Source organism: Nannospalax galili, unplaced genomic scaffold, assembly GCF_000622305.1.
Source record: "Nannospalax galili isolate Female #2095 unplaced genomic scaffold, S.galili_v1.0 scaffold923, whole genome shotgun sequence".
In the NCBI taxonomy this organism is placed as follows: domain Eukaryota; kingdom Metazoa; phylum Chordata; class Mammalia; order Rodentia; family Spalacidae; genus Nannospalax; species Nannospalax galili.
In genome coordinates, this window is record NW_008349753.1 from 982,370 (window position 1) to 990,111 (window position 7,742).

Consider the following 7,742-nt stretch of genomic DNA (forward strand, 5'->3'; position numbering starts at 1 on the left):
TCTTTCACTTACTAAGCTCTCTACACAAAAGTTCATCCAATTAAGGGGCCTGAATAAAATAAACTCCTCCAGTCCCTTGGCCATCACTCTGTCCCTTAACACAGCCTGCTCCATTTTTTTACCTGGAACTAGTGGGTACACTTACTTATTTACTTGTGGTCTGTCTCCCTTACAGGCTCAGGGACAGGGACTTAGACTGCCCTGTTCTTTCCTGTCCCCTCAAGCGTAGAGCTATGTGTGGCCCTGACTAGACACTCAGTAAATACCCAGTTGTGGAACAGAAAGATGAATAAACTATCTTTCTATTCTCCCACTACATTACAAAAGCCTGACTAGATTGATCCATCAAGAGCACTGGCTGCCCTTGTAGAGGGCTGGAATTTGATTCCCAGCACCCACATGGTGACTAACAACCATCCACCCCTCCAGTTCTAAGGGATCTGATGCCCTCTTCTGACCTCCACAGGCACTGCATGATACTGGCGTACCTACCTAGCACTCAAACACATCAAACAAAGATAAGAAGTAAAACATTTTTTTTAAAAGAAAAGATGTATGGGCCTAAGAATTTTCTCTTTGTAAGTCAAGCATGTTATTATTCTTTTACACTATTCCAGGCTAACCATCACCCTTTAACTCTTACCATTAAAAACCAGTTGATCAAAATGTGGCTTTTCCTGAAATTTCCTCTTTGCTGACTATTGTTCATAGTGCTGTTGGGGGACACAAGTCATCTAAGACTGTTTGGTTCAGAGGGTAACCAACTGCTTCCTGACTAGCTCTAAAGACTGCTCCATGGGAGGGAGTATGTGCCTGATACTGTAAACCTGCCAAAATCCAATGGCTAGGGAGGTCACAAGCTTTGTGGGGTTCTACTAGGGAGTTTTGCTAAAATTTGGATATGTACTTGCACTGTCTTCTAAATACCTATCTTACCAACAGTCTGGTGAAAGTCCGAGCCTCAGGCAGAAACCTCTTTTGGAAGTAGGTTGGTCAAATCAGATACTCAGAGACTGTCTAAGTGCTACTCAGCCCTAAATGCGACATCTGTGTCATCTATTTCGAGGCCTAAGAACATTGTGGAAGGACGGGGGTCAGGACTGTAAGAGCCAGAGGACGTGAAAGTACTATAAAATGCTGTCATCTGGGTTCCACACAACCATGGTAATCCTGAACACACAGCAGCTGTGACCACCTGCGCAAAATCAGAATGGCAACGAAACGGCATAAGAGTAGAAGGGGAACTAGTTGGAAAGAAGGTGGGCAGCAGGACTGGAGGAAGTGGAGGGTCATAGGGAAAGAAGGGGGTTAGGACAACAATACACAACATACACGTTTAAGAAGCTGTCAAAAAAATTAAAACTAGGGGCTGGTGAGATGGCTCAGCAGGTAGAGGTGTATACAGTACAAGCCTGGCAGCCTGAGTTCTATTCCTAGAGCCCATGCAAAGGAGAGAACCCACTCCACAAAGTCGTTCTCTGGCTTCCACACATTTGCCATTACATGTGTAAACACACTAATAATGAATTAAATTTTAAAATAAAGAGGAGCTGGAGAGATGGCTAAGCTGTTAAGAGCACAGAGACTACTCTTACAGAGGACCCAGTTTCGGTTCCCAGCACCCACATGGCAGCTAACAAACTCTGTAATTCCAGCTCCAAGGGATCCAATGCCCTGTTCTGACCTCTTTGGGCATTGCATGATAGGAGTGCATTTACATACATGTAAGCAATTGATTCTAACACATAAAATAAAGCAATAAAAATGATAAAATGTTTAAAATAAAGAGAATAGACAGTACTAAAGGAATGACAACAGGGATTGCCTTCTGGCTCCCACACATCATGGCATCATACACACATACACAAATAATAAGAAATACATAAATAACTTCATTTTTATTTTATGAGTGTTTGCCTACATGTAAGTATACCACATGCATACAATGCCCACAGAGGTCAGAAGAGGATGTCAGTCAGATCTCCTGGAAATGGAATTACAGATCGTTGCTAGCTGCCATGTGGGTGCTGAGAACTAACCTAGGTCCTCTTAAAGAGCACCAAGTACTTTTAACCACTGAGCCATCTTTCTAGCCCCATCAATCGATAATTTTTCAAAATCAAACCTAAGTTTTAAAAAATTAAATAATGTGACTTTTCCCCTTGTGTTATGTGGGTGGCTGCAAGCATGTCGAGAATAGATCTAGCATCTTTTTACCAGTGGTCACATGACCTTAGATAAGTTGTGTGTCCTTTCTCCTGCAGAAAACATTGATAAAACTTGCAGGACTACCACAAGAACCAGCAGAGGTAACATATTCAACAAAACAGTTCTTCTTGTGCAGGACATCGTGCCAGCAGTAACGAGATAACACCGTTTTCTCTAGCTCATCCTGCAACTACCCAGTGCTCTACAGATGTACAGGAACTAGATGGCTGGAGGATAACCACCTCCTCACTTCGAAGCTGTCCCTGCTCCGCCTGCCTCTATAAACTGCAAAGCAGAAGACAGGTTTGTGAAGACACTCCTCCTGTTCACTCCATCCTTCACTGAAATGCTTTCCCAATCTCTAATAAAGATAAAAACCAGGATCTGTCACCACCACGAAGGCTTCAGCATCTGTGGATCAGAAAGCCTCCAAATTCTTTTTCATTATTCCAAAATGAACAGAAGTATCTTAAATATGTACCAGATATTTCTGCAATGTTGATTTAATAGTTTATAGTAACAAGGCCATGTCACTGTCATTTTTCTCCAACCTCCATTGTTATTTTTAATTGAATAAAAAAATTCTTTTTTTCCCTCCTTCAGTAGTTTTTCTCAGAAGATGCCCTTATCTCTCAAGTCTAAGTGAGTAGTTCTTACAGGCTGTTTGAAGGACAGAAAATTCTTTGAGGATCTGATGAAAGCTACAACCTTTTCTTCAGAAAAAATATCTATATATAGAAAGTCACAGTGTGTTAGAGAGAATTCTTGGAGGCCTTAGAAACTTCTAGAAGAGTTCAGTGACCAAGACATGGTGTGATGGTACACATCTGTAATCTCAGTACTTAGGAGGCAGAGGAAGAGGATCACAAGGTCAAAGTCAGGCTAGAGTACATATCCAGAGCCTGTCTGAAACAAACACTCACCCACCAAGCAAATAGAAAGTCACAGTGTGTTAGAGAGAATTCTTGGAGGCCTTAGAAACTTCTAGAAGAGTTCAGTGACCAAGACATGGTGTGATGGTACACATCTGTAATCTCAGTACTTAGGAGGCAGAGGAAGAGGATCACAAGGTCAAAGTCAGGCTAGAGTACATATCCAGAGCCTGTCTGAAACAAACACTCACCCACCAAGCAAACAAAGGTACAATGATCAGAAACGAAGAACTCCTAATCACCTCGAAGAGCATCAACTCAAAGGCATACTGTGGCCTCCTCGCCAGAGCGTGGCATACATGCCTCCTCCCAGTCAGCCTGCACAAGGAGAGACACCAGTCAGCTTATCCACTATGCAGCACAGACTGAGGGTGAGGAAACGGGAGAGGGGAGATACAACGCCAAACGCACTCTGTGCATTTGTTCCGGCCTCACCCCTGCCCTGTTGTCTCCACAGCAGTGAGTGGCTGTGACCAGCCAGAGGACATGCTACTGACAATCATGGCCTCCCAGTACTGAAGAACAACCTGTAGTTCAGTGAAAGACTGGAAATGTTATAAGAGAGGGCCATGGTGGTACATGCCTGTAATCCCAGATTTTAGGAGGCTGAGGCTGGAGGAGCAGGAGTTCAAGCCCAGCCTCGGCAACATAGCAAGTTCCAGGCTTGTCTGGATAACAAAACACCCATGTCAAAAAAAAATCAATTATAGGGGCTGGAGAGATGGTTCAGCGGTTAAGAGCACAGACTGCTCTTACAGAGGACTCAGGTTCCATTCCCAACACCCACATGGCAGCTAACAACCATCTGTAACCCCAATTCCAGGGGATCTGACATCCTTTTCTGACCTCCGTGGGCATTGTACGACATGGGTACACTTACATACATGCAGGCAATACACTCATACATATAAAATAAAAAATCAATTATAATAAAATGAAATGTTGAGTTTCAAGTTTTATGAAAATATCTTTTTAAAATTTAAAATGCATCTATGTGTACAGCATATATGAAATTATAAAGATAAAAAATATTTAAGAAGCTAAGGCTGAGAGCCTAGCAGACAGTCTGAGAGGGTTGGTTTCGACCACTATTAGTGTAGCAGCTCTGATCTCAGCAGTCTGCAGAGAGTGCTGAGTTCTGGCCTCCCTCTGCATAAGGCCTGAGAATGCAGGGGACTGCCTGAGAGCTCCTGGATCCTGCCTCCATGTGGTAAAGCCTTTGAGAGGGAACTGACACTAATTCTAACCACTCCAACAGCTATCAAAATACCTGAAAGCAAATCCTGAATCCATCACTGTAGAGTCCAGCCTTGGAAGACAAAAGAAAAATGAAGAGGAACCCCATAGAGAGATGCTTTTGGAAGTCCTTGTCAAGAAATTCCAGTGGACTCTCAGATGAACATTTGAAAATTGCCCTGTTGTTCCAGGGGATCTGATTCCCTCTTCTGACCTCCACAGGCATTGCATGACACAGATACACTTACATACATACAGGCAATACACTCATACACTTAAAAACAATGAATAAAAACTTTTTTAAAAGCTTCTTTAATCCTCAGTGTTAAAAAGAAATACATAAAGATGGAGAGCAGTAGAACACTTGAGCTTGACCTGTGGCTTCCACATGCGTGTATACACACCTACACTAACAAGTACATATACCACACCTACCCACACCCACTCACACACACACACACAGAAGAACTGAGTCATAGTCTTCACTCTGAAGACCCAGAACTGCCTTTTCAACTCACCCCTCACTCCCTCTCCCTAGACAAAGGTGTCCAGTCTCATGGCTTTAAAATCAACACCTCTAGGTTGATAACACTCAAGTTTATGTAGCCACTGAGCTGCGGATACATACATCTAAATTCAAGCTTGACATCGCCACTTACCAAAGTTCGCATGGAAATCCCCACACCATCCTAGCTGTTCCTCAGCTGATCGTCCCTTCTCTGTGAGGAGCACTGCCACACACCTTGCCTGTCCTGTTTTCTTTTTGCTGCATCTTGTCCATCCAATCCCACAGTTGCATCTGTGATACAGAACTGGAATCTGTCCATCTCTCTCCTCACCCCAATTCAGCTGGGTTACTACAATATCCTCCCAAATGTCCTCCTGGCTTGATGCTTTGTGAACTTAGAACCATTCTTCACACAGCACCAGAGCCGTCTTTTAACAGTAGTGAGATGCTCTAATTCCCCCTGCTTAAAACTCTCAGTGGTTCCTATAAAAACTATGTCTGTATTTCAGAACTCGTGAATGTGACCTTACACTGTAAAAAGGATGTTTGCAAAGTTAATTAAGAATCTCAAGATAAAATCATCCTGACTATCCAGGTGGCCTTTGTGTCAGTTACTTTGTTGTTATGACAAAATACTGGACAAGGCAACTTAAGGAAGGAAAGGTTTATCTCAGTTCATGATTTGAGAGGACACTGTCCATCATGGTGGGAAAGGCAGGGGCTTGAGACAGCTGGTCTCATTGTGCCTTCAGTCAAGAGAGAGACGAACTTGGTGCTCACCTGGCTTTCTTGTTTTTTTCCTTTTAATTCACTCTAGGACCCCAGCCTAGGTGGTGGTGCTGCCTACAACCAGAGCAGGTCTTAACTAATCTTCTCTGGGAACACCCTCACCAAAACGCTCAGGTATGTCTTCTGGGTGATTCCAAATCCAGTCAAGCTGAAAATGAAGAGTCACCACCACAGGCCCTAAACCAGTGACGTTATAAGAAACTGAAGAGGAGGAGGTCCAGATGTAGAGGAGAAAGCCAGGAGGTCACTGGGGATGAAAAAGTCATGAGAAGCAGTAAGAGGCAAGGGAGGCTCTTCTCCTAGAGCTTTTGGGTGGGGGGCGGGGGGCTGTGGCTGCTCTGCTGACACTCTGATTCTAGATATCTACCTCCAGAACTCTGAAAGAACAGATTTCTGTTGTTCCAAGTCATGCACTATGTGGTTATTTCTTATGCAAGCCTTAGAAACATAAAAACTTCCATCACTTTTCAGTCAAAATCCAAGTTCCCGCAGCCTCTAGCTTGACTCAGAGGCTATTTCTGGCCTCTGGGCCATTCCAGCGTCTCTCTCCCCTGATTTTTATCTACCCCACCCACCCTCAAGTTTGGCACTAGTTCTTTCACTTACTAAGCTCTCTACACAAAAGTTCATCCAATTAAGGGGCCTGAATAAAATAAACTCCTCCAGTCCCTTGGCCATCACTCTGTCCCTTAACACAGCCTGCTCCATTTTTTTACCTGGAACTAGTGGGTACACTTACTTATTTACTTGTGGTCTGTCTCCCTTACAGGCTCAGGGACAGGGACTTAGACTGCCCTGTTCTTTCCTGTCCCCTCAAGCGTAGAGCTATGTGTGGCCCTGACTAGACACTCAGTAAATACCCAGTTGTGGAACAGAAAGATGAATAAACTATCTTTCTATTCTCCCACTACATTACAAAAGCCTGACTAGATTGATCCATCAAGAGCACTGGCTGCCCTTGTAGAGGGCTGGAATTTGATTCCCAGCACCCACATGGTGACTAACAACCATCCACCCCTCCAGTTCTAAGGGATCTGATGCCCTCTTCTGACCTCCACAGGCACTGCATGATACTGGCGGACCTACCTAGCACTCAAACACATCAAACAAAGATAAGAAGTAAAACATTTTTTTTAAAAGAAAAGATGTATGGGCCTAAGAATTTTCTCTTTGTAAGTCAAGCATGTTATTATTCTTTTACACTATTCCAGGCTAACCATCACCCTTTAACTCTTACCATTAAAAACCAGTTGATCAAAATGTGGCTTTTCCTGAAATTTCCTCTTTGCTGACTATTGTTCATAGTGCTGTTGGGGGACACAAGTCATCTAAGACTGTTTGGTTCAGAGGGTAACCAACTGCTTCCTGACTAGCTCTAAAGACTGCTCCATGGGAGGGAGTATGTGCCTGATACTGTAAACCTGCCAAAATCCAATGGCTAGGGAGGTCACAAGCTTTGTGGGGTTCTACTAGGGAGTTTTGCTAAAATTTGGATATGTACTTGCACTGTCTTCTAAATACCTATCTTACCAACAGTCTGGTGAAAGTCTGAGCCTCAGGCAGAAACCTCTTTTGGAAGTAGGTTGGTCAAATCAGATACTCAGAGACTGTCTAAGTGCTACTCAGCCCTAAATGCGACATCTGTGTCATCTATTTCGAGGCCTAAGAACATTGTGGAAGGACGGGGGTCAGGACTGTAAGAGCCAGAGGACGTGAAAGTACTATAAAATGCTGTCATCTGGGTTCCACACAACCATGGTAATCCTGAACACACAGCGGTCAAATCAGATACTCAGAGACTGTCTAAGTGCTACTCAGCCCTAAATGCGACATCTGTGTCATCTATTTCGAGGCCTAAGAACATTGTGGAAGGACGGGGGTCAGGACTGTAAGAGCCAGAGGACGTGAAAGTACTATAAAATGCTGTCATCTGGGTTCCACACAACCATGGTAATCCTGAACACACAGCGCAAAATCAGAATGGCAACGAAACGGCATAAGAGTAGAAGGGGAACTAGTTGGAAAGAAGGTGGGCAGCAGGACTGGAGGAAGTGGAGGGTCATAGGGAA

The 7,742-nt window shown here is 43.8% G+C and overlaps 1 protein-coding gene across 7 annotated transcripts in view; it reads right to left on the reverse strand.

The window, feature by feature from the left end:
• Positions 1–7,742, reverse strand: part of Atxn1 (ataxin 1) — a 470,135-nt gene that overhangs the window by 405,289 nt on the left and 57,104 nt on the right. The window contains exon 3 of one of the 7 annotated variants that reach the window (XM_029570391.1): positions 3,383–3,458. The exons of the other annotated variants lie outside the window; for them this stretch is intronic. The gene's annotated coding sequence lies outside the window, so the exon portion shown is untranslated. The remainder of the gene's footprint in view (positions 1–3,382; positions 3,459–7,742) is intronic. 7 annotated transcript variants of the gene reach the window in all.